This window comes from Pristiophorus japonicus, unplaced genomic scaffold (assembly GCF_044704955.1).
Source record: "Pristiophorus japonicus isolate sPriJap1 unplaced genomic scaffold, sPriJap1.hap1 HAP1_SCAFFOLD_438, whole genome shotgun sequence".
Taxonomy (NCBI): Eukaryota; Metazoa; Chordata; class Chondrichthyes; family Pristiophoridae; genus Pristiophorus; species Pristiophorus japonicus.
The window spans coordinates 177,436-202,962 of NW_027254290.1; the positions used below are offsets into that span (position 1 = coordinate 177,436).

Below are 25,527 nucleotides of genomic sequence, written 5' to 3' on the forward strand. Positions count from 1 at the left end.
CAGAACCAGTGGGAAGTTGTTTAAACTTTGCCGCCTCTAGGCCAGGTCCACGATCACCCCAACCTCTGTCGTTGAGCTACAGCACGCAGATGACACCTGCGTCTGCACACATTCTGAAGTTGAACTCCAGGATATAGTCGATGTAGTTACTGAGGCATTCAAGAGCATGGGCCTTACGCTAAACATCTGAAAGACAAAGGTCCTCCATCAGCCTGTCCTTGATCCACGGTGCAGCCCTCGACAACATGGATCATTTCCCATACCTCGGGAGACTTGTATCAACAAAAGCAGACATTGATGACGAGATTCAACACCCCCTGCAGTGTGTAAGTGCAGCCTTCGGCCACCTGAGGAAAAGAGTGTTCGAAGACCAGGCCCTCAGGTCTACCACCAAGCTCGTGTTCTACAGGACTGTGGTAATACCTGCCCTCCTGTATGGCTCAGAGGCATGGACCATGTACAGCAGACACCTCAAGTTTCTGGAGAAATATCACCAATGATATCTCCGCAAGATCGTACAAATCCCCTGGGAGGGCAGGTGCACCAATATCAGCGTCCTTGTCCAGGCTAACATTCCCAGCATTGAAGCACTGACCACACTCGATCAGCACCGCTGGGCAGGCCACATAGTTCACATGCCAGACACGAGACTCCCAAAGCAAGTGCTCTATGCGGAGCTCCTTCATGGCAAATGAGCCAAAGGTGGGCAAGGGAAACATTACAAGGACACCCTCAAAGCCTCCCTGATAAAGTGCGACATCCCCACTGACACCTGGAAGTCCCTGGCCAAAGACAGCCCTAAGTGGAGGAAGTGCATCCGAGAGGGCGCTGAGCACTTCAAGTCTCATCGCTGAGAGCATGCAGAAACCAAGCGCAGGCAGCGGAAAGAGCGTGTGGCAAACCAGTCCCACGCACCCCTTCCCTCAACGACTGTCTGTCCCACCTGCGACACAGTCTGTGGCTCTCGTATTGGACTGTTCAGCCAACAAAGAACTCACTTCAGGAGTGGAAGCAAGTCTTCCTCGATTCCGAGGGACTGCCTATGATGATGATAATGATAAACATTCTCTGTCCTTGCCCCCCAGGCCCAGTTCCTTTGCTCAGATTCTGCTAAAAGTAAATTGGGAAAAGTTCACTTTGATTTTTAAAGGCTGAATTATTGCAGAGAGCTGCGCATGCGTGGATAAGCCCCGCCCCCTGTGTCGATTTCCAGTGAGCAGAAGAGCGCGTGCGCCCTCCCCTCCCCCAGCCTGTGAGCGCCATTCACTCAGTGAGCGGAAGCAGATGGTTTAAACAGCCGGGAATGGAGACACCGAGGTCCCGCGGTAAGGCAGCGAGCAGCAGCCTCCTTACAGCAGCACATCGCTTTGGGAGCGTGTCCGCAGATGGGCTCAGAGATCGGCACTGAGTCCGGGGGAAGTTCAGGGGGAGTCGGGGTCTGTGTGTAACAGGCGAGTGGAGCAAGAACTGGTCTGAGTGAAGTGAGTGAGGGAAGGGAGAGGCCATTCTCGGGCTGTGTGTGGACAGCGTGTGTCCCGGGTAAGGGAGACAGAATGGGAAAGATCTGCTGTTTACAATCATTGCTGCTTTCTCCCTGCAAACCAGTAGTGAACGTTCCTGCTTTAGTTCCAATCTCACCGTGTTTGTTGTCATTGGACAGCGAGCAGTGGAAGCAGAGCCGGACACTGAGGATTTATACAAGGAGCATCTATTGCAGGCACCGGGTGAGAAATGTGAAGGACACGTTTTAAACAGCGGCTCTTTGTTTCTGGTTGAACGGTTAGTGCCCTGGGAGAGGGGAGCAGCAATCTGAGCTGTGTAAAAGTCCGTGCTCCATCGGGTAGTCCCATTCCTGAAGCAGGGCAGGGGTTGGGTTGTGTCTGGATGTCAGTAAATTGCTGTAAATCTGCCCAACAGACTTGGTATGCAGAAGCCGAGTGCTGCAGTACTGCAGTGGAGTCAGACACTGACACTGTTTGTATCGCTGGCTTCCCTTTGTGAATGTTCATAATGAATATTAAGTGAACGATTACATTCATCACTTTAGTCTTTTCTACCTCTCCTGTTCTTGAATGATCAGAGATACATTTTCTTCTTACAGGCAAGGAATTGAAGGAACCGGAAATGTGAAGTTTCTTCCACCTGAGACATTTGGAACAGTGTAACCAGCTGCTTGTAAACACAGTAGGTACGGTACCGATCACAGTGTCATCATCACAGCAGTCCCTTGAACGAGGGTAACTTGCTTCCACATGAGTTCACAGATGTTTCAATGAAGGACCCGATATTCCAGTCCTGAACTCCAATTGAAGGGTGGAAGATGCCTGTGCCTGGTTTGTTTTAACGTGTGGTGACCGTTGCAAATCAACCACCACACGGGCTTGACAGAGCTCGGCCTTTATCCAGTGGCAAGGGTTAACCAAGATGACTGGAGACCTGCTCTGCTGCACGGATCTAATGCGCGCACATATCACAGTGTGGGCTGGCCCATTCTGCCCTGGGCTTCTAGTGTGCAGGTACACAGACAGGTTATCCGAATTAAACATGTCTGTGGTGCTGAATGGCCTCCTCCTATTCCTGTGTAACAGGCCCGAGGGGGTTAATAGTCACCTCCTGTTCCTAATTTAACAGACTGGAGATACTGAGTGGTCTTCTCATGTTCCTAATGTAATAAACACGAGGGACATAATGGCTTCCTCCTGTTCATATGTAACAAGGTCTAGGGGCAGAATGGCCTCCCCCTGTACCTTTGTATCAGGCTAGAATGGGATGAATGGTCTCCTTTAGTTCTTATGTAACAGGTTCCAGGGGCTGAATAGCCACTTCTATTCCTGTGTCACAGACTCCAGGGGCTAAATAGTCTCCTCCAGTTCCTATGTAACAAGCTCGAGGGGCTGAATGCCCTCCTCCTGTTCCCCTGAAACAGTCCCACGGGGATGAATGCTCTTGTCCTATTCCTAATGTAACAGACCCGAGGGGCAGAATTGCTTCCTCCTACTGCTTTCTAACTCCAATTGCTGAATAGCCCTCTCCAGTTCCTAATGTAATCAGCTCGAGTTGCTGTATGGCCTCCTCCAGTCCCTATATGATATCCTCGAAGGGTTGAACGGCCTTCTCCTGTTCCCATGTCACAGGGTCAAAGGGCTGAATGGCCTGCTTGTGATCCTAATTTAACATGCTTGAGGGGCTGAATATCCTCCCCCAGTTCCTATATAACATGTGCGAGGGGCTGAAAGACCTCTTCCAATTCCTTTAACAGGCTGGAGGTGCTGAATGAGCACCTCCTGTTCCTGGTTAACAGTTCCGAGGGGTGGAATTGACCTACTCCTGTTCCGATGTAACAGACCCAAGGGACTGAGGGTCTTCTCCTGTTCCTAATGTAAGAAGCACGAGGGGATGAAAAACTTCCTGCTGTTCCCATGTCACAGAATCAAAGGCTGAGTGGTCTGCTTGTGTTTCTAATGTTAGAGAGGCTGAATTTCCTCTTCCCATATAACAGAATGGAAGGGCTGAATGGCATCCTCCTGATCCAATGTAACAGGCTCGAGGGGAAGAATAGCCTCATCCTGCTCCTGTCTAACAACATTCAGTGCTGAACAGCCACCTCCTGTTCCTGTGTAATAAGTTAAATGGGATGAGTGGCCTCCTCCAGTTGCAATATAACATGTACGACTGGCTTATTGGCCTCTTCTAGTTCCTATAACATTGTCGGTGGGCTGAATGGCCTACTCCAGTTCCTACATAACATGCTTGAGAGTCTGAATGGCCTACTCCAGTTCAGATGTGAAAGGCTCCAGAGGATGGATGGCCTCCTCTATTCCTGTGTAACAGTATCCAGTCGATGCATCGCCTCCACCAATTCCTTTATAGCAAGGCTGTGGTTCTGAATGCCCACCTCCTGTTTCTATGCAACAAACTTGAGGGTCTGAATGGCTGCCTATTCATTTGTAACAGGTTTGAGGGGCTGAATGGTGTCCATCTATTCCTGTAAAGCAAACTCCAGGGCTAAAAGGCCCACTCCAGTTCCTAATGTAACAGAGTCGAAGGGCAGAATGGCTTACTGTTCCTGTGTAACAGGATCCAAGGACTGAATGGGCCTCCTCCACTTCTAATGAATGGCCTCCCCCTGTTCCAAATGTAACAGACACGAGGGACTGAATGGGCCTCCTCCAGTTCCTTATGTAACAGACTCGAGGGACTGAATTGCCTCCTCCTGTTCCAATGTAACAGACTCGAGGGACTCAATGGCCTCCTCCTGTTCCAATGTAACAGACTCGAGAGACTGAATGGCCTCCCCCTATTCCTTATATAACAGGCTCATAAGAACATAAGAATTAGGAACAGGAGTAGGCCATCTAGACCCTTGAGCCTGCTCCGCCACTCAACAAGATCATGGCTGATCTGGCCGTGGACTCGGCTCCACTTACCCGCCCGCTCCCCGTAACCCTTAATTCCCTTATTGGTTAAAAATCTATCTATCTGTAATTTGAATACATTCAATGAGCTAGCCTCAACTGTTTCCCTGGGCAGAGAATTCCACAGATTCACAACCCTCTGGGAGAAGAAATTCCTTCTCAACTCGGTTTTAAATTAGCTCCCCTGTATTTTGAGGCTATGCCCCCAAGTTCTAGTCTCCCCGACCAGTGGAAACAACCTCTCTGCCTCTATTTTGTCTATCCCTTTCATTATTTTAAATCTTTCTATAAGATCACCACTCATCCTTCTGAACTCCGAGTAAAGACTCAGTCTACTCAATCTATCATCATAAGGTAACCCCCTCATCTCCGGAATCAGCCTAGTGAATCGTCTCTGTACCCCCTCCAAAGCTAGTATATCCTTCCTTAAGTAAGGTGACCAAAAGTGCATGCAGTACTCCAGGTGCGGCCTCACCAATACCCTATACAGTTGCAGCAAGACCTCCCTGCTTTTGTACTCCATCCCTCTCGCAATGAAGGCCAACATTCCATTCGCCTTCCTGATTACCTGCTGCATCTGCAAACTAACTTTTTGGGATTCATGCACAAGGACCCCCAGGTCCCTCTGCATCGCAGCATGTTGTAATTTCTCCCTATGCAAATAATATTCCCTTTTGCTGTTTTTTTTCCAAGGTGGATGACCTCACATTTTCCGACATTGTATTCCATCTGCCAAACCTTAGCCCATTCGCTTAACCTATCTAAATCTCTTTGCAGCCTCTCTGTGTCCTCTACACAACCCGCTTTCCCACTAATCTTTGTGTCATCTGCAAATTTTGTTACACTACACTCTGTCCCCTCTTCCAGGTCATCTATGTATATTGTAAACAGTTGTGGTCCCAGCACCGATCCCTGTGGCACACCACTAACCACCGATTTCCAACCCAAAAAGGACCCATTTATCCCGACTCTCTGCTTTCTGTTAGCCAGCCAATTCTCGATCCATGCTAATACATTTCCTCTGACTCCGCATACCTTTATCTTCTGCAGTAACCTTTTGTGTGGCACCTTATCGAATACCTTTTGGAAATCTAAATACACGACATCCATTGGTACACCTCTATCCACCATGCTCTTTATATCCTCAAAGAATTCCAGTAAATTAGTTAAACATGATTTCCCCTTCATGAATCCATGTTGCGTCTGCTTGATTGCACTATTTCTATCTAGATGTCCCACTATTTCTTCCTTAATGATAGCTTCAAGCATTTTCCTCAAGACAGATGTTAAACTAACCAGCCTATAGTTACCTGCCTTTTGTCTGCCCTCTTTTTTTTAAACAAAGGCGTTACATTAGCTGCTTTCCAATCTGCTGGTACCTCCCCAGAGTCCAGAGAATTTTGGTAGATTATAATGAATGAATCTGCTATAACTTCCATCTCTTTTAATACCCTGGGATGCATTTCATCAGGACCAGGGGACTTGTCTACCTTGAGATCCATTAGCCTGTCCAGCACTACCCCCCTAGTGATAGTGATTATCTCAAGGTCCTCCCTTCCCACATTCCTGTGACCAGCAATTTTTGGCATGGTTTTTGTGTCTTCCACTGTGAAGACCGAAGCAAAATAATTGTTTAAGGTCTCAGCCATTTCCACATTTCCCATTATTAAATCCCCTTTCTCATCTTCTAAGGGACCAACATTTACTTTAGTCACTCTTTTCCGGTTTATCTATCGGTAAAAGCTTTTACTATCTGTTTTTATGTTTTGCGCAAGTTTACTTTCGTAATCTATCTTTCCTTTCTTTATTGCTTTCTTAGTCATTCTTTGCTGTCGTTTAAAATTTTCTCAATCTTCTAGTTTCCCACTAACCTTGGCCACCTTATACGCATTGGTTTTTAACTTGATACTCTCCTTTATTTCCTTAGTTATCCACGGCTGGTTATCCCTTCTCTTACCGCCCTTCTTTTTCACTGGAATATATTTTTGTTGAGCACTGTGAAAGTACTCCTTAAAAGTCCTCCACTGTTCCTCAATTGTGCCACCGTTTAGTCTTTGTTTCCAGTCTACTTTAGCCAACTCTGCCCTCATCCCACTGTATTCCCCTTTTTTAAGCATAGTATGCTCGTTTGAGACACTACTTCCTCACCCTCAATCTGTATTACAAATTCAACCATACTGTGATCACTCAATCCGAGAGGATCTTTGACTAGGAGATCGTTTATTATTCCTATCTCATTACACAGGACCAGATCTAAGATAGCTTTCTCCCTTGTAGGTTCTGTAACATACTGTACGAAGAAACAATCCCGTATGCATTCTATGAATTCCTCCTCAAGGCTACCCTGTGCGATTTGATTTGACCAATCGATATGTAGGTTAAAATCGCTCATGATTACTGCTGTTCCTTTTTCACATGCCTCCATTATTCCCTTGATTATTGTCTGCCCCACCGTGAAGTTATTATTTGGGGTCCTATAAACTACGCCCACCAGTGACTTTTTCCCCTTACTATCTCTAATCTCCACCCACAATGATTCAACATTTTGTTCATTAGAGCCAATATCGTCTCTCACAACTGCCCTGATATCATCCTTGATTAACAGAGCTACCCCACCTCCTTTCCCTTCTTGTCTATCTTTCTGAATTGTCAGATACCCCTGTATGTTTAACTCCCAGTCTTGGCCACCCTGCAACCATGTTTCTGTGATGGCCACCAAATCATACCCATTTGTAATGATTTGTGCCATCAACTCATTTACTTTGTTTCGAATGCTGCGTGTGTTTAGGTAAAGTGTTTTAATACTCGTTTTTAAACCATGATTTTTAGTTCTGACCCCTCCTGCAGCCCCTTTATATTCATACATATTGTCCCTTCCTATCACCAGGTTCGAGGGACTGAATGGCCTCCTCCTGTTCCAATGTAACAGGCTCGAAGGACTGAATGGCCTCCCCCTGTTCCTAATGTAACAGGCTCGAAGGACTGAATGGCCTCCTCCTGTTCATTATGTATGAGGTTCGAGGGACTGAATGGCCTCCTCCTGTTCCTAATGTAACAGGCTCGAAGGACTGAATGGCCTCCTCCTGTTCATTATGTATGAGGTTCGAGGGACTGAATGGCCTCCTCCTGTTCCTTATGTAACAGGCTCGAGATACTGAATGGCCTCCTCCTGTTCCTTATGTAACAGACTCGAAGGACTGAATGGATTCCTCCTGTTCCAATATAACAGACTCGAGGGACTGAATGGCCTCCCCCTGTTCCTTATGTAACAGACTCAAGGGATTGAATGGCCTCCCCTGTTCCAGTGTAACAGACTCGAGGGACTGAATGGCCTCCTCCTGTTCCTTATGTAACAGGCTCGAGGGACTGAATGGCCTCCTCCTGTTCCTTATGTAACAGGCTCGAGATACTGAATGGCCTCCTCCTGTTCCTTATGTAACGGACTCGAAGGACTGAATGGCTTCCTCCTGTTCCAATATAACAGACTCGAGGAACTGACTGGCCTCCCCCTGTTCCAGTGTAACAGGCTCAAGGGACTGAATGGCCTCCTCCTGTTCCTTATGTAACAGACTCGAGGGACTGAATGGTCTCCTCCTGTTCCTTATGCAACAGGCTCGAGGGACTGAATGGTCTCCTCCTGTTCCTTATGTAACAGGCTCGAGGGACTGAATGGCCTCCTCCTGTTCCTTTATGTAAAGGCTCGAAGGGATGATTTTCCTCCAGGTTCCATGTGCTGAAAGGCCTCCTCAAGTTCCAAGATCCAGGGACTGTTCTTCCCCGTTGTTTTGGAAATAGCATCGGGCAGTAAACAGGAGCTCAATGCTTCTTGCCCGCCAGCTCTCTGATCGGGCTCCTCGCACTGATTATGTTTTATCATCTCGCTCAAACGTTCCCAAATGTTGCTTTCTTTTCCATCACCTCTAGGGTTATTAGCCAAGTTTGCATCGAGCAAATCGTGATCTCACCAGTAACAGCACTTTCCCGATGGTTATCCACGAGGCTGCTTCTGACATTTTCTTCTGTGTAAATGTTAACCACCGTAAGTAACTGAAAAGTTTCATTTCTACAGCAACAACAAACACTTGCATTTATGACAGATACCGAATAAATCCCACACTCACTCCCTGTACCCCTGACTGATAGATACAGAGCGAATCCCACACTCACTCCCTGTACCCCTGACTGATAGATACAGAATGAATCCCACACTCACTCCCTGTACCCCTGACTGACACATACAGAGTGAATCCCACACTCACTCACTGTACCACAGACTCAGATACAGAGTGAATCCCACACTCACTCACTGTACCACAGACTCAGATACAGAGTGAATCCCACACTCACTCACTGTACCACAGACTCAGATACAGAGTGAATCCCACACTCACTCCCTGTACCCCTGACTGTCAGATATAGAATGAATTGCACACTCACTCACGGTACCCCTGACAGCTATGGTTTATATCATGTACTAATAGCTCGTCTCTACTCCAAATATTTCTGAATCTCATTCATCCAATATAATGCGAAAAACTATTGTCTGTTGGGGTAGTCTCTGATCTGTAAATTTCACAGATGTAGGATAAAACAACTCGCATACCAGGAACTGACAGGTACAGAGGAAACACCCACTCACTTACCCCAGAATGAGAGATACAGAATAAAACCCACACTCACATACCAGAAACTGACAGATACAGAATAAAACCCACACTCACATACCAGAAACTGACAGATACAGAATAATACCCACACTCACATACCACAAACTGACAGATACAGAATAAAACCCACACTCATATACCGGAAACTAACAGGTACAGAGGAAACACACACTCGCTTACCCCAGATTGAGAGATACAGAATAAATCCACATTCACATTGCACAAACTGATATATAAAGGTAAAAATCCACACTCAGATACCAGAAACTGACACCCCGCACATCTACCACAAACTGACAGGTACAAAAAAAACACAATCACATCCCAGAAACTGACAGGTACATATTAATTCCTACACTCACACAGCAGAAACTGACAGGTACAGAATGCAATCCACACTTAGATATCAGAAAGTGACCAGTGCAGATTAAAACCAAAGTCACATATCAGAAACTGACAGGTACCAATTAAATCCGAAACTCCCATGCCAGAATCTGATAGGTACAGAATGCAATCCACACTCTGATCCAAAAAACTGACAGATACTGGTCAATATCCACATTCACATGCCAGAAGCTGACGATATAGGTTAACGTACACACTCATCTACCAGAAACTGACCAGTACATGATAAAACACACACTGACATAACAGAAACTGACAGATACAGATAAAGACCACACTCAGATACCAGAAACTGACAGATACAGAATAAAACCCACACACACATACCAGAAACTGACCGACTGACAGAAATGAAGGACAGTATCCAACTAAAAACAAGGGCGTACAAAGTGGCCAAAACTAGTGGGAGGACAGAAGACTGGGAAGCTTTTAAAAGCCAGCGAAGAATGACTAAAAAAATTATTAAGAAAGGGAAGATAGACTATGAAAGTAAACTAGCACAAAATATAAAAACAGACAGCAAGAGTTTCTATAGGTATATAAAAAGGAAAAGAGTGGTTAAGGTAAATGTTGGTCCCTTAGAGGACGAGACCGGGGAATTAGTAATGGGGCACATGGAGATGGCAGAAACTCTGAACAAATATTTTGTATCAGTCTTTATGGTAGAGGGCACTAACAATATTCCAACAGTGTATAGTCAAGTGGCTATAGTGGGGAGGAGATGGTACTCCGTAAGGTAATGGGATTAAAGGCAGATAAATCCCCTGGACCTGATGTCTTGCATCCGAGGGTCTGAAGAGAAGTAGCGGCAGGGATAATGGATGCATTGGTTGTAATTTACCATAATTCCCTGGATTCTGCGGAGGTCCCAGCAGATTGGAAAACTGAAAATGTAACGCCCCTATTTCAAAAAGGAAGCAGACAAAAAGCAAGAAACAATGAACCAGTTAGCCTAACATCTGTGGTTGGGGAAAATGTTGGAGTCCATTATTAAAGAAGCAGTAGCAGGACATTTGGATAAGTGAAATTCGGTCAGGCAGAGTCAGCATGGAATAATGAAGGGGAAGTCATAGAAACATAGAAAATAGGTGCAGGAGTAGGCCATTCGGCCCTTCGAGCCTGCACCACCATTCAATAAGATCATGGCTGATCATTCACCTCAGTACCGCTTTCCTGCTTTCTCTCTATACCCCTTGATCCCTTTAGCCGTAAGGGCCTTATCTAACTCTCCCTTGAATATATCCAATGAACTGGCATCAACAACTCTCTGCGGTAGGGAATTCCACACCTTAACAACTCTCTGAGTGAAGAAGTTTCTGCTCCTTTCAGTCCTAAATAGCTTAGCCCTTCTCCTTAGACTATGTCCCCTGGTTCTGGACTTCCCCAACATCGGGAACATTCTTCCTGTGTCCAACCTGTCCAGTCCCGTCAGAATTTAAAATGTTCGAGATCCCCTCTCATCCTTCTAAATTCCAGTGAATACAGTCCGAGTCGATCCAGTCCCTCGTCATATGTCAGTCCTGCCATCCCGGGAAGCAGTCTGGTGAATCGTCGCTGCACTTCCTCAATAGCAAAAACGTCCTTCCTCAGATTAGGAGACCAAAACTGAACACAATATTCCAGGTGAGGCCTCACTAAGGCTCTGTAGAACTGCAGTAAGACCTCCCTGCTCCTATACTCAAATCCCCTAGCTATGAAGGCCAACATACCATTTGCCTTCTTCACCACCTGCTGTACCTGCATGCCAAATTTCAATGACTGATGTACCATGACACCCAGGTCTCGCTGCACCTCCCTTTTTCCTAATCTGCTGCCATTCAGATAATATTCTGCCTTTGTGTTTTTGCCACCAAAGTGGATAACCTCACATTTATCCACATTATACTGCATCTGCCTCGCCTTTGCCCACTCACCTAACCTGTCCAAGTCAACCTGCAGCCTTTTAGCGTCCTCCTCACAGCTCACACTGCCACCCAGCTTAGTGTTATCTGCAAACTTGGCGATATTACACTCAATTCCCTCATCCAAATCATTAATGTATATTGTAAATAGCTGGGGTCCCAGCACTGAGCCCTGCGGTATCCCACTAGTCACTGCCTGCCATTCTGAAAAGGACCCGTTTATTCCGACTCTCTGCTTCCTGTCTGCCAACCAGTTCTCTATCCACGTCAGTACATTACCCCCAATACCATGTGCTTTAATTTTGCACACCAATCTCTTGTGTGGGACCTTGTCAAAAGCCTTTTGAAAGTCCAAATACACCACATCCACTGGTTCTCCCTTGTCCACTCTACCAGTTACATCCTAAAAAAATTCTAGAAGATTTGTCAAGCATGATTTCCCTTTCATAAATCCCTGCTGACTTGGGCTGATCCCAACACTGCTTTCCAAATGTGCTGTTATTTCATCTTTAATAATTTATTCCAACATTTTCCCCACTTCTGATGTCAGGCTAACCAATCTATAATTATCCATTTTCTCTCTCCCTCCTTTTTTAAAAAGTGGTGTTACATTAGCTACCCTCCAGTTCAAAGGAACTTATCCAGAGTCGATAGACTGTTGGAAAATGATCACCAATGCATCCACTATTTCTAGGGCTACTTCCTTAAGTACTCTGGGATGAAGACTATCAGGGCCCAGGGATTTATCGGCCTTCAATCCCATCAATTTCCCTAACACGATTTCCCGCCTAATAAGGATTTCCTTCAGTTCCTCCTTCTCACTAGACCCTCGGTCCCCTAGTATTTCCGGAAGGTTATTTGTGTCTTCCTTCGTGAAGACAGAACCAAAGTACTTGTTTAACTCGTCCGCCATTTCTTTGTTCTCCATTATAAATTGACCCGAATCTGACTACAAGGGACCTACGTTTGTTTTCACTAATCTTTTTCTTTTCACATATCTATAGAAGCTTTTGCGGTCAGTTTTCACGTTCCCAGCAAGCTTCCTCTCATACTCTTTTTCCCATCCTAATTAAACCCTTTGTCCTCCTCTGCTGTATTACAAAATTCTCCCAGTCCTCAGTTTGCTGCTTTTTCTGGCCAATTTATATGCCTCTTTCTTGGATTCAACACTATCCTTAATTTACCTTGTTAGCCAGTGTTGAGCCACCTTCCCTGTTTTATTTTTACTCCAGACAGGGATGTTGAAGTTCATCCATGTGATCTTTAAATGTTTGCCATTGCCTATCCACCGTCAACCCTTTAAGTATTACTCGCCAGTCTATTCTAGCCAATTCATGTCTCATACCATCAAAGTTACCTTTCCTTAAGTTCAGGACCCTAATCTCTGAATTAACTGTGTCACTCTCCATCTTAATGAAGAATTCTACCATATTATAGTCACTCTTCCCCAAAGGGCCTCGCACAACAAGATTGTTAATTAGCCCTTTCTCATTACACATCACCCAGTCTATGATGGCCAGCCCTCTAGTTGATTTCTCGACATTGGTCTAGAAAACCATCCCCAATACACTCCAGGACATACTCCTCCACCGCATTGCTACCAGTTTGGTTAGCCCAATCAATATGTAGATTAAAGTCGCCCATGATAACTGCTGTATCTTTATTGCACGCATCCATAATTTCTTGTTTGATGCTGTCCCCAATCTCACTACTACTGTTTGGTGGTCTGTACACAACTCACAACTAGTGTTTTCTGCCCATTGGTATTCCGCAACTCCACCCATACCGATGCCACATCATCCAGGCTAATGTCCTTCCTTACTATTGCATTAATTTCCTCTTTAACCAGCACTGCCACCCCACCTCCTTTTTCTTTCTGTCTATTCTTCCTAAATGTTGAATACCCTTGGATGTTGAGTTCCCAGCCTTGGTCACCCTGGAGCCATGTCTCCGTGATGCCAATTACATCATATCCGTTAATTGCTATCTGCGCAGTTAATTCGTCCACCTTATTCCGAATACTCCTCGCATTGAGGCACAGAGCCTTCAGGCTTGTCTTTTTAACACTCTTTGTCCCTTTAGAATTTTGCTGTAATTTGGCCCTTTTTGCTTTTTGCCTTGGGTTTCTCTGCCCTCCACTTTTACTTTTCTTCTTTCTATCTTTTGCTTCTGTCCCCATTCTACTTCCCTCCATCTCTCTGCATAGGTTCCCATCCTGCTGCCATATTAGTTTAACTCCTCCCCAACAGCACTAGCAAGCACGCCCCCTAGGACATTGGTTCAGATCCTGCCCAGGTGCAGACCATCCGGTTTGTACTGGTTCCACCTCCCCCAGAACCGGTTTCAAAGTCCCAGGAATTTGAATCCCTCCCTTCTGCACCACTCCTCAAGCCACATATTCATCTGAGCTATCCTGCGATTCCTACTTTGACTTGCACGTGGCACTGGTAGCAATCCTGAGATGAATACTTTTGAGGTCCTACTTTTAATTTAGCTCCGAGCTCCCTAAATTCGTCTTGTAGGACCTCATCCCGTTTTTTGACAAATTTGCTGGATTTCTTTGAGGATGTAACGAACAGGGTGGATAAAGGGGAAGCAGTGGATGTGGTGTATTTGGACTCTCAGAAGGCATTTGACAAGGTGCCACATAAAAGGTTACTGCACAAAATAAAAGTTCATGGGGTTGGGGGTAATATATTAGCATGGATAGAGGATTGGCTAACTAACAGAGAACAGAGAATCGGGATAAATGGTTCATTCTCTGGTTGGCAACCATTAACTAGTGGGATGCCACAGGGATCAGTGCTGGGACTCCAACTATTTACAATCTATACTAATGACTTGGAAGAAGGGACTGAGTGTAACATAGCCAAGTTTGCTGATGATACAAAGATGGGAGGAAAAGCAATGTGTGAGGAGGACACACAAAATCTGCAAAAAGACATAGACATGCTAAGTGAGTGGGAAAAAATTTGGCAGATGGAGTATAATGTTGGAAAGTGTGAGGTTATACACTTTGGCAGAAAAAAATCAAAGAGAAAGTTATTATTTAAATGGAGAAAGATTGCAAAGTGCCACAGTACAGCGGGACCTGGGGGTACTTGTGCATGAAACACAAAAGGATAGTATGCAGGTGCAGCAAGTGATCAGGAAGGCCAATGGTATCTTGGCCTTTATTACAAAGGGGATGGAGTATCAAAGCAGGGAAGTCTTGCTACAGCTATACAAGGTTTTGGTGAGGCCACACCTGGAATACTGCATGCAGTTTTGGTTTCCATATTTACAAAAGGATATACTTGCTTTAGAGGCAGTTCAGAGAAGGCTCGCTAAGTTGATTCCAGGGATAAGAGGGTTGACTTATGAGGAAAGGTTGAGTAGGTTGGGCCTCTACTCATTGGAGTTCAGAAGAATGAGAGGTGATCTTATCGAAACGTATAAGATTATGAGGGGGCTTGACAAGGTGGATGCAGAGAGGATGTTTCAACTGATGGGGGAGACTCGAGCTAGAGGGCATGATCTTACAATAAGGGCCACCCATTTAAAACTGAGATGAGGAGAATTTCTTCTCTCAGGGTTGTAAATCTGAGGAATTCGCTGCCTCAGAGAGCTGTGGAAGCTGGGACATTGAATAAGTTTAAGACAGAAATAGACAGTTTCTTCAATGATGAGGGGTTATGGGGAGCGGGCGGGATAGTGGAGCTGAGTCCATGATCAGATCAGCCATGATCTTATTGAATGGCGGAGCAGGCGCGAGGGGCCATATCGCCTACTCTTGTTTCTATTTCTTATGTTGTTATCATACAGAATAAAACCCATACTCACATGTCAAAACTTGACAGGTACACAATAAGTCCCAACTTACGTAGCAGAGATTGACAGGTGCAGAATAAATCTCACAATCACTTCACAAAAACTGACAGGTACAGAATAAAACACACACTCAAATACCAGAAACAGAGAGTTACAGAATAAATCCCACATTCACATAGCAGAAACTGACAGGTACAGTATGAAACCCACATCCATGTATCTGAACAATAATATGCAAGTAAAACCCATACCTGCCTATTAGAAACTGACAGCGAAACACTCACACACCAGAGACTGATGGAATGAGTAAAACAGTTTAGGCACTCTTACCCCAGTGTCAGGCTCACACAATCGTTTTTTCAGTAATTCGGATGATAACTAACATGTTCTCAATGTGGCCCATTTAATTAGTGATAAAAGCAACTTGTAAAACAATCCCATTTTTGCTAATTTAATTTGAGACAAAAAGATGGTCTGAGCATGTGCTAAATATATGCTGCTCCTCCCCTCCCCACACAGTGCTTAAACCGACGGGAAGGGCCTATGCGAGCTCCCCTCCCCCAGCTCTGTCAGCAGCTGCCGTTTCCTCTGTGCTCGGCTGATGATCGTTGAACACATCAGGGAGCGGAGATACCCCGGGCCCGAGTAAGGGAGCAAACAGCAGCCTCCTTACAGCAGCTCATCACATTGGGACTGTGTCCACAGATGGGCTTTGAGTCGGGGTAAGTTCAGCTTTAGTCGGGGGCTGTCTGTAAGAGGCAGAGTGGAGCAGGAACTAGTTCTGGAACATGGAGTGAATGGGGGAAGGGAGAGGCCTTTTTCGGGCTGTGTGTGGACAGTGTAAGGTAACAGTGAAAGTAAATCACCTCGCTCTTTCAAATCATTGCTACTTTCTTTCTCCAAATCAGTAATAAATGTTCCTGATTCAGTTCCAATCTCAGTGTCTGTTGTTCTTGGACAGTGAACAGTGAAAACACAGCCTGAGAGTGAGGATGTGAGGAGTTTCACAAGTGCATCTATTGCAGGCATCAGGAGAGGAGTGTGACAGGAGACACTTCAAAAATGGGTTATTTTGTTTTGGTGCATTGAATTCTCAGAACAGTGTTGCTGATGATCGAGAGATACATTGTCGCTCCCTCCGATACATCGGGTAACTGGGACATTCTGTTAATGACACAGGTCCGCAACTCGGTTCCAATAGACTGAGAACAATTGTTGTACAGCCCAGGTACCTGTGGTTATATTCCAGGAAGCAATTCAGAATTTTACAGGTAGTTCCATGGGAGTGGGAGATATAAACCTGGACAGTGCCAATCGGGTGTTCCCATTCATGGACCAGTGCTGGGTTTTGGTTGTGTCTGGATGCTGATAACTTACTATAGAACCATCCTACACACCTGGTGTGGTGAATCTGAGTGCCACTGTACTGCAGTGAGGTCAGATGACACAGATTCCTCTCTCCAGATACTTTACTTTATTATAAACAAACACATTAATTATAAATCTTTTTATATTCTCTCCATCACCTGTCCATATCATAACTAATAGTGTTCTCCTATTATTATTCTCAGAGCAAAATACTTCACCAAGCCGGAATAAATTTGATCTTTCCTCAACCCGGAACACAAGGATCAGTGCAGGCAGCTCCTTCTCACACACAGTAAGTACATTATCACTCACAGAGCGCAGAGACACAGAACTGACCTCAATCATATTGTCACAGGCAGCAGAAGCTGTCAGTCCCACAGTGATCCGAATTTGCAGAGTTACATTATGAACCCCACAGTCACTTGGAGCAGTACAATAATATGTTATTTCAAAGTCCAATCATATCGCATTGAAAGGCAGATCCAATTTCACTCCCTTACTCATGCACACAAACAGATAGACACTGACACAGTGTCAATCCACACTGGTGTCTGTACACTGACTCTCAAACCCAACAGCTAACATACAAAAGCAGAGAAATGGAGGTAATGGACTGAACCAAACCTTCTCCTGAGACAGTCATCGATAATCGCAAGCTATCATCCGCCTTCAGCAGGTGGAGAAGGAACCAAATCCAACAGTAACACAGAGCAAGAATAGCTCAGTACAAGAGACTGTCAATTATATAATGAATCTCACACTCGCACATCACCAGTCTAACAGATACATAATCAATCCCACACTCTCACACATCACCAGTCTAACAGATACATAATCAATCCCACACTCTCACACATCACCAGTCTAACAGATACATAATCAATCTCACACACGCACATCACCAGTCTAAAAGATAAATAATCAATCCCACACTCACACACATCACCAGTCTAACAGATACATAATCAATCCCACACTCACACATCACCAATCTAACAGATACATAATCAATCCCACACTCTCACACATCACCAGTCTAACAGATACATAATCAATCCCACACTCTCACACATCACCAGTCTAACAGATACATAATCAATCCCACACTCTCACATCACCAGTCTAACAGATACATAATCAATCCCACACTCTCACATCACCAGTCTAACAGATACATAATCAATCCCACACTCTCACATCACCAGTCTAACAGATACATAATCAATCTCACACACGCACATCACCAGTCTAACAGATAAATAATCAATCCCACACTCACACACATCACCAGTCTAACAGATACATAATCAATCCCACACTCACACATCACCAGTCTAACAGATAAATAATCAATCCCACACTCACACACATCACCAGTCTAACAGATACATAATCAATCCCACACTCACACATCACCAGTCTAACAGATACATAATCAATCCCACACTCACAAACAGTACCAGAGACTGAGAGAAACATAATGATTCATACACTCAGACACATTGAATGACAGATTGAGAGAGAATCATAATCACTTCCAGTACCTGAGATTGACTGACCGTGAAACTCACACTCCCAAACCAGGCCCTTACAGCTACAGCCAAATACTCACATTCGCATACCAGAGACAGATAGTTGGAGAGTGAACTCCAGTCACTCACCAGAAACTGACAAGTACGGAAAAAAAACACTTTTGCATTCCAGAGACCGATAGATACAGAGTAATACCCACACTTACATTCCAGAGACTGATAGATACAGAGTAATACCCACACTCGCATTCCAGAGACTGATAGTTACAGAGTAATACCCACACTCACATTCCAGAGACCGATAGATCCAGAGTAATACCCACACTCACGTTCCAGAGACTGATAGATACAGACTGAAAATAACACTCATAACAAAAAACTTACAGGTTCTGATTAAAACCCTTACTCAAATATCAGAAACACAGATACAGAATAAAACCCACACTCACTTCCCAGAGACGGACAGATACAGAATAAAACACATACCAGAGAGTGACAGATAGAGAGTAAAATCAGCACTCACCTGAAAGTGACTGTCTGATTCAATGTCAAACCCACAATACCACATCTGTACCAGACACTTAAAGGCACAGAATGAAATCAACATTCATATAATAGCAACTGATAGGTACAGAAAACATACACACATTCACATACCAGTGACAGACAGGTAGACTGCACACTCACATAACAGAAACTGTGATATAGAGAATATAACCCCACTCATAACAGAAACAGACAGGTACAGCTAAAAAGTGCCACACTCACACACAAGAGACTGACAGTGAAATCCACATTCATACTTGAATAAAACCCACATGCACATCCCAGAGACTGACATTCACAGATTAATACCCACACTCACATACCATAGACTGATTGATACAGAGTAAAACCCACACTCACATACCATAGATTGATGGATACAGAATAAAACCCACACTCTCATACCATAGACTAACAGATACAGAGTACAACCCACACTCTCATACCATAGACTGACAGATACAGAGTGAATCCCACACTCGCATACCATAGACTGACAGATACAGAGTGAATCCCACACTCGCATACCATAGACTAACAGATACAGAGTAAAACCCACACTCTCATACCATAGACTAACAGATACAGAGTACAACCCACACTCTCATACCATAGACTGACAGATACAGAGTAAAACCCACACTCACATACCATAGACTGATGGATACAGAATAAAACCCACGCTCTCATACCATAGACTGACAGATAAAGAGTAAAACCCACACTCACATACCATAGACTGACAGATACAGAGTGAATCCCACACTCGCATACCATAGACTAACAGATACAGAGTAAAACCCATACTCACATACCATAGACTGACAGATACAGAGTAAAACCTACACTCACACCAAAGACTAATAGATACAGAGTGAAGATCACACTCACATCCCAGAGAATGACAGCTGTAGAGTAAAATCCACACACACATAAAAGTGAGTGACAGATAAAGAATAAAACGCACACTAACATCCCAGAGAGTGAAAGATACAGACAAAAATACACATTCATGTTACCGAGATTGACACATACAGATAATACCCAAACCCATATACCAGAAACTGACAGATACACAGAAATACCCATACTCAAATCCCAGAGACTGACAGATAAAGAATAAAACTCACACATACATCCTCGAGAGTGATAGATACAGACTGAAATATGCACTCCCTTACCAGAAACTGGGAGGTATTGTATTGATTAAAACACTTACTCATATAACACAAGCTGACAGGTACAGAGTAAAATCCACACTCACACAAGAGATACTGAAAGGTGCAGAATGAAACAACAATATCAACTTATAGTTTCTAGCATATAAATATCAGGTACAGGACAAAACCCACACTCGCATACCAGAAACTGGGAAACACAGAATAAAACCCACACTCACATACCAGAAGCTGACAGGTACAGAGTAAAACCCACACTCGCATCAGGGAAACTGAAAGGTGCAGAATGAAGCTCCACTCAAATACCAGAAACAGAGAGGTACAGACAAAAGCCCATATTACCTGAAACTGACCAAGAGTAAAACCCACACTCACCTACCAGAGATTGAAATTTACAGATACAATCCACACATATACCAGAGACTGAAAGGTAGAGTGTGAAAATCTCACACACACACCAGTAACTGACAGATACAGATTAGAACCCACACTCACATATCAAACACTGAAAAACAAAGAGTAAAACCGCACTCACAAAGGAAATCAACACTCAAATACCAAAAGTTGACAGTGCTGGAGGAAAACCCACAATGACAGAGTAGAAACAGTCATGGACAGAGTAAAATGCACACTCACATTTCAGAAACTGATAGGTACAGAATACAGCTCGCATTCACATAACAGAAACTGACTGGGATAGAGACATCGCAAATTCATCATCATAGGCAGTCCCTCGAAATGAGGATGACTTGCTTCCACGCCAAAAAGGGATGAGTTCACAGTTTTTTCAGTGAAGGACCTAATATTCCAGATCCCAATCTACATCTTGAAGGGTGGAAGATGCCTGTGCGTGGATTTTTTTAACATGTGGTGACCGTTGCACACCAGCCACCACATGGACTTGACCGAGCTAGGTCTTGGTCCAGTGGCAAAGAGGAATCGCAAACTAACATACCAGAGACTGACAAGTATAGAGTAAAATCCACACTCACAACAAAAACTGATATATACAGAGTAAAATTCACACTCACATACCATAGACTGAGAGATAGAGTAATACCCACACACAAATATCAGAAACAGACAGGCACAGGTAAAACCCACACTCACATATCAGAAAATGACAGGGACTGTGTAAATCCAACACTCACATACCAGAGAATTTCAGATACAGAATGAAACCCACACTCACTTACCAGTAATTGACATGTACAGAGTGAAAACCTCTCTTCCATACCATAAACTTACAGGTATAAAGGAAAAGCCACACTTGCTAACCAAAGACTGACCGATACAAAATAAATACTACACTCACTGGTAGGCATAGTCTATAGGCCCCCTAACAGTAACTACACTGTTGGATGGAGTATAAATCAAGAAATAATGGAGGCTTGTAAAAAATAAATGGGAATAATCATGGGCAATTTTAATCCTCATATTAATTGAACAAACCAAATAGGCCATGGTAGCCTTGAGCATAGCGTGTATCTGGGATAGTTTCCATAAACGGTACATTGTGGAACCGACCAGGGAGCAGGCTATCTTAGATCTGGTACAGTGTAATGAGAACATAAGAACATAAGAAATAGGAGCAGGAGCATGCCATTTGGCCCCTCAAGCCTGCTCCGTTATTTAATAAGAACATGGCTGGTCTGATCATGGACTCATCTCCACTTCCTTGCCCGCCCTTCATAACCCTTTATTCCCTTATCACTCAAAATACTGTCTATCTCTGCCTTAAATATATTTAATGACCCAGCCACCACAACTCTCTGGACAGAGAATTCCACAGATTTACAACCCCTCACCTCAGTTTTAGATGGGCAACCCCTTATTCTGAAACTATGTCACCTAGTTCTAGATTCACCCTATGAGTGGAAATATCCTCATTGCATCCACCTTGTCAAGCCCCCTCATTATCTTATGTTTCAATAAGATCAGCTCTCATTCTTCTGAACTCCAATGAGTATAGGCCCTTCATAATCATAATCAACCCCCTCATCTCCGGAATCAACCTAGTGAACCTTCTCTGAACAGCCTCCAATGCAAGTATATCCTTTCTTAAATAAGGAGACTAAAACTGTATGCAGTACTCTAGGTTTGGCATCACCAATACCCTGTCCAGTTGTAGCAGGACTTCTCTGCTTTTATACTCTATCCCCCTTGCAATAAAGGCCAACATTCCATTTGCCTTCCTGATTACTTGCTGTACCTGCGTACTAACTTTTTGTGTTTCATGCACAAGGATGTCCAGGTCCCTCGGTACTGCAGTACTTTGCAATTTTTCTCCATTTAAATAAAAATTTGCTTTTTTATTTTTTCTGCCAAATTGGACAACCTCACATTTTCCCACATTATACTCCATCTGCCAAATTCCTGCCCACTTACTTAGCCTTTCTATATCCTTTTTCAGATTTTGTGTGTCCTCACAACTTGCTTTCCCACCCATCTTTTAATCATCAGCAAACTTGGTTACATTACACTCCGTCCCTTCATCCAAATCATTAGTATAGATTGTAAATAGTTGAGGCCCCAGCACCAATCCCTGTGGCACTAGTTAATGTTTGTCAACTGGAAATTGATCTATTTATCCCGACTCTCTGTTTTCTATTAGTTAACCAATCCTCTATCCATGGTAATATAATATCCTCAACCCGTGAACTTTCAACTTGTGCAGTAACCTTTTATGCGGCACCTTATCGAATGCCATCCAGAAATCCAAATACACCACATTCACTGGTTCCCCCCTTTCCCACCCTGCCCATCACATCCTCAAAGAACTCCAGCAAATTAGTCAAACATGATTTCCCTTTCATAAAACCATGCTGACTCTGCTTGACTGAATTATGCTTTTCCAAATGTCCTGCAACAGATGTTGGGCTAATTCGTCTTGTAACACTGTTGTGAAGCACCTTGGGACATTGTACTAAATTAAAGGTGCTATATAAATAAAATATATTATTAATAAAGGAAAGCTACAGGTTTGTGCGCTGCCATCGAGATTCATGGAGCTTTAGCACCCATGTGTGGCCATCTTTGCAAAAGAGCAATGTGTGGGCAGGGCTTCAGGGTCCCAGTGAACCCAGCCAGAGTCAGCACCTTCAGGGGAGGAGAGCGAGGGGCACCAATGAGTGTAGAACTGAACCCAGCCAGAGTCAGCACCTTCAGGGGAGGAGAGGGAGGGGCACCAATGAGTGTAGAACTGAACCCAGCCAGAGTCAGCACCTTCAGCGGAGGAGAGGGAGGGGAACCAGTGAGTGTAGAACTGAACCCAGACAGAATCAGCACTTTCGGGGGAGGGAGAGGGAGAGGGAGAGGGAGAGGGAGAGGGAGAGGGAGAGGGAGAGGGAGAGGGAGAGGGAGAGGGAGAGGGAGAGGGAGAGGGAGAGGGAGAGGGAGAGGGAGAGGGAGAGGGAGAGGCACCAGTGAGTGTAGAACTGAACCCAGCCAGAGTCAGCACCTTCAGGGGAGGAGAAGGAGGGGCACCAGTGAGTGTGGAACTGAACCCAGCCAGAGTCAGCACCTTCAGGGGAGGAGAAGGAGGGGCACCAGTGAGTGTGGAACTGAACCCAGCCAAAGTCAGCACCTTCAGGGAAGGAGAGAGAGGGGCACCAGTGAGTGTAGAACTGAACCCAGCCAGAGTCAGCACCTTCAGGGGAGGGGAGGGGAGGAGAGAGAGGGGAACCAGTGAGTGTAGAACTGAACCCAGCCAGAGTTGGTGGTGAAAACTGGGTGCGGAGGATAAGCTGTCTTCAGACATTCGATGTGTTTGAATTTCAGGACAGGGAGGATGGAGAGTGTATGGGATGGGGATTTAGAGCTTTGGAGGAACACGGGAGGCAAGAATGTTCCATGAAATCTAGAATTGTTTGTTCTTAATTTCTGTCCTGTACTTACAGTAATGATTTTTGTAAACTCCTTTTCCGGGGTATCAGAAGGGCAGGATTTGCAAACGGGAAACTCAAACCAAACATCAGATCAAGATCTGACAGAGTCACTCGATTCCTCAGGACCTGAATATCATCGGCCTTTGAATGTGGAAGGAGAAATGTTTGTGGGAACAGATTTCAAACATCAGTGTGAGTGGAAAAGCACGGAGACACACTCACCCGAGGGGGAGTGTTCCAGTGCACTGCCTGTGGAAAGAGCTTTAACCAGTTACACAGCCTGAAAAAACATCTCACCTTTCACAGTGGGGAGAAACCATATACGTGTTCTGTGTGTGGACGAGGCTTCAACTGATCAACCTGGAGCGACACAAGGACAACCACACCATGAAGAAACCGGGGAATGTGGGGACTGTGGGAAGAGATTCAGATCCCCATCTGAACTGGGAAAAAAGTCACACTGCGAAGAGGCTGTTCATCTGCTCCATGTGTGGGGATCGATTCACTTGGTCAAGCGACATGTTGACACACCAGCGAATTCACACCGGGTTGAGACCGTACACTTGCCCCGTGTGTGGGGAGGGATTCACTTGTTATTCCAACCTTCTAACTCACCAGCGAATTCACTCTGGGAAGAGCCCGATCACCTGCTCCGTGTGTGGGGAGGGATTCGCTCGGTCATCCCATCTAATGGTACACCAGTGAGTTCACACTAGGGAGAAGCTGTTCACCTGCTCCGTGTGTGGGAAAGAATACGTTCGGTCATCCTACCTGCTAAGACACCAGCGAGTTCACAAGTGATTGCAGGGTTTGGATTCTGCTGTTATCCCAAACTGAATCATGTCCATTCTGACAGTTGTGGTTTCTTTCTGCTGATATTGATGACCCCGAACTGGGCTGGAGTTTAATATTCTGGATATTTGACCATTTAATAAACGGGAAAAGGGTCAGATAAAAATAATGCTGATTGTGTTTGCATCCATACTTAACTCTTTTTAAAGAGATTCCTTCAAATACTGGAAGTTGCAACAAATGGAGCTAAACTTTGTTAACAATTGATAATAAAATGAATTGAATCTGCGGGTTGGTTTTGGTTTTCTCTGGGATGGAGCCAGACATGATGTTCCTTGAAATACCGCCGGTGTCCAGTAGATGATGCTGTTTCTCCAACTAACTCCGACTGTGCGGAGAGTGACTGCCCCCTAGAGCATGAGGAATGTGGGCAACTCAGGGTCAGACACTGAACTCACTCATCCCACAGGGACCTGACACACTGCCCCCTCCCTGGGGCAGCCGCAGGTCAGACACTGAACATACTGCATCCCACAAGGACATCACTCACTACTTCCTCGCTGGGGCAGCCCAGGGTCAGACACTGAACATACTGCACCCCACAGGGACATCACACGCTGCCCCCTCCCTGGGGCAGCCGCAGGTCAGACACTGAACATACTGCATCCCACAAGGACATCACACACTGCCCCCTCCCTGGGGCAGCTCAGGGTCAGACACTGAACATACTGCACCCCACAGGGACATCACACACTGCCCCCTCCCTGGGGCAGCTCAGGGTCAGACACTGAACATATTGCATCCCACAAGGACATCACTCACTACTTCCTCGCTGGGGCAGCTCAGGGTCAGACACTGAACATACTGCACCCCACAGGGACATCACACACTGCCCCCTCCCTGGGGCAGCTCAGGGTCAGATACTGAACATACTGCCCCCCACAGGGACATCACACACTGCCCCCCTCCCTGGGGCAGCTCAGGTCAGACACTGAACATACTGCCCCCCACAGGGACAGCACACTC

At 45.0% G+C, this 25,527-nt stretch overlaps 1 long non-coding RNA gene across 2 annotated transcripts; it reads left to right on the forward strand.

The window, feature by feature from the left end:
* Window positions 1–1,240: 1,240 nt before the first annotated feature.
* LOC139251745 (uncharacterized) lies at window positions 1,241–24,789 on the forward strand. 2 transcript variants are annotated; one of them, XR_011591417.1, is made up of 6 exons: window positions 1,241–1,325; window positions 2,102–2,188; window positions 8,340–8,454; window positions 15,718–15,920; window positions 16,770–16,858; window positions 23,722–24,789. It is a non-coding gene; the product is annotated as an uncharacterized lncRNA (long non-coding RNA). The 2 variants fall into 2 exon arrangements; XR_011591416.1 differs by lacking the exon at window positions 15,718–15,920.
* The last annotated feature ends 738 nt before the right edge of the window (window positions 24,790–25,527 follow it).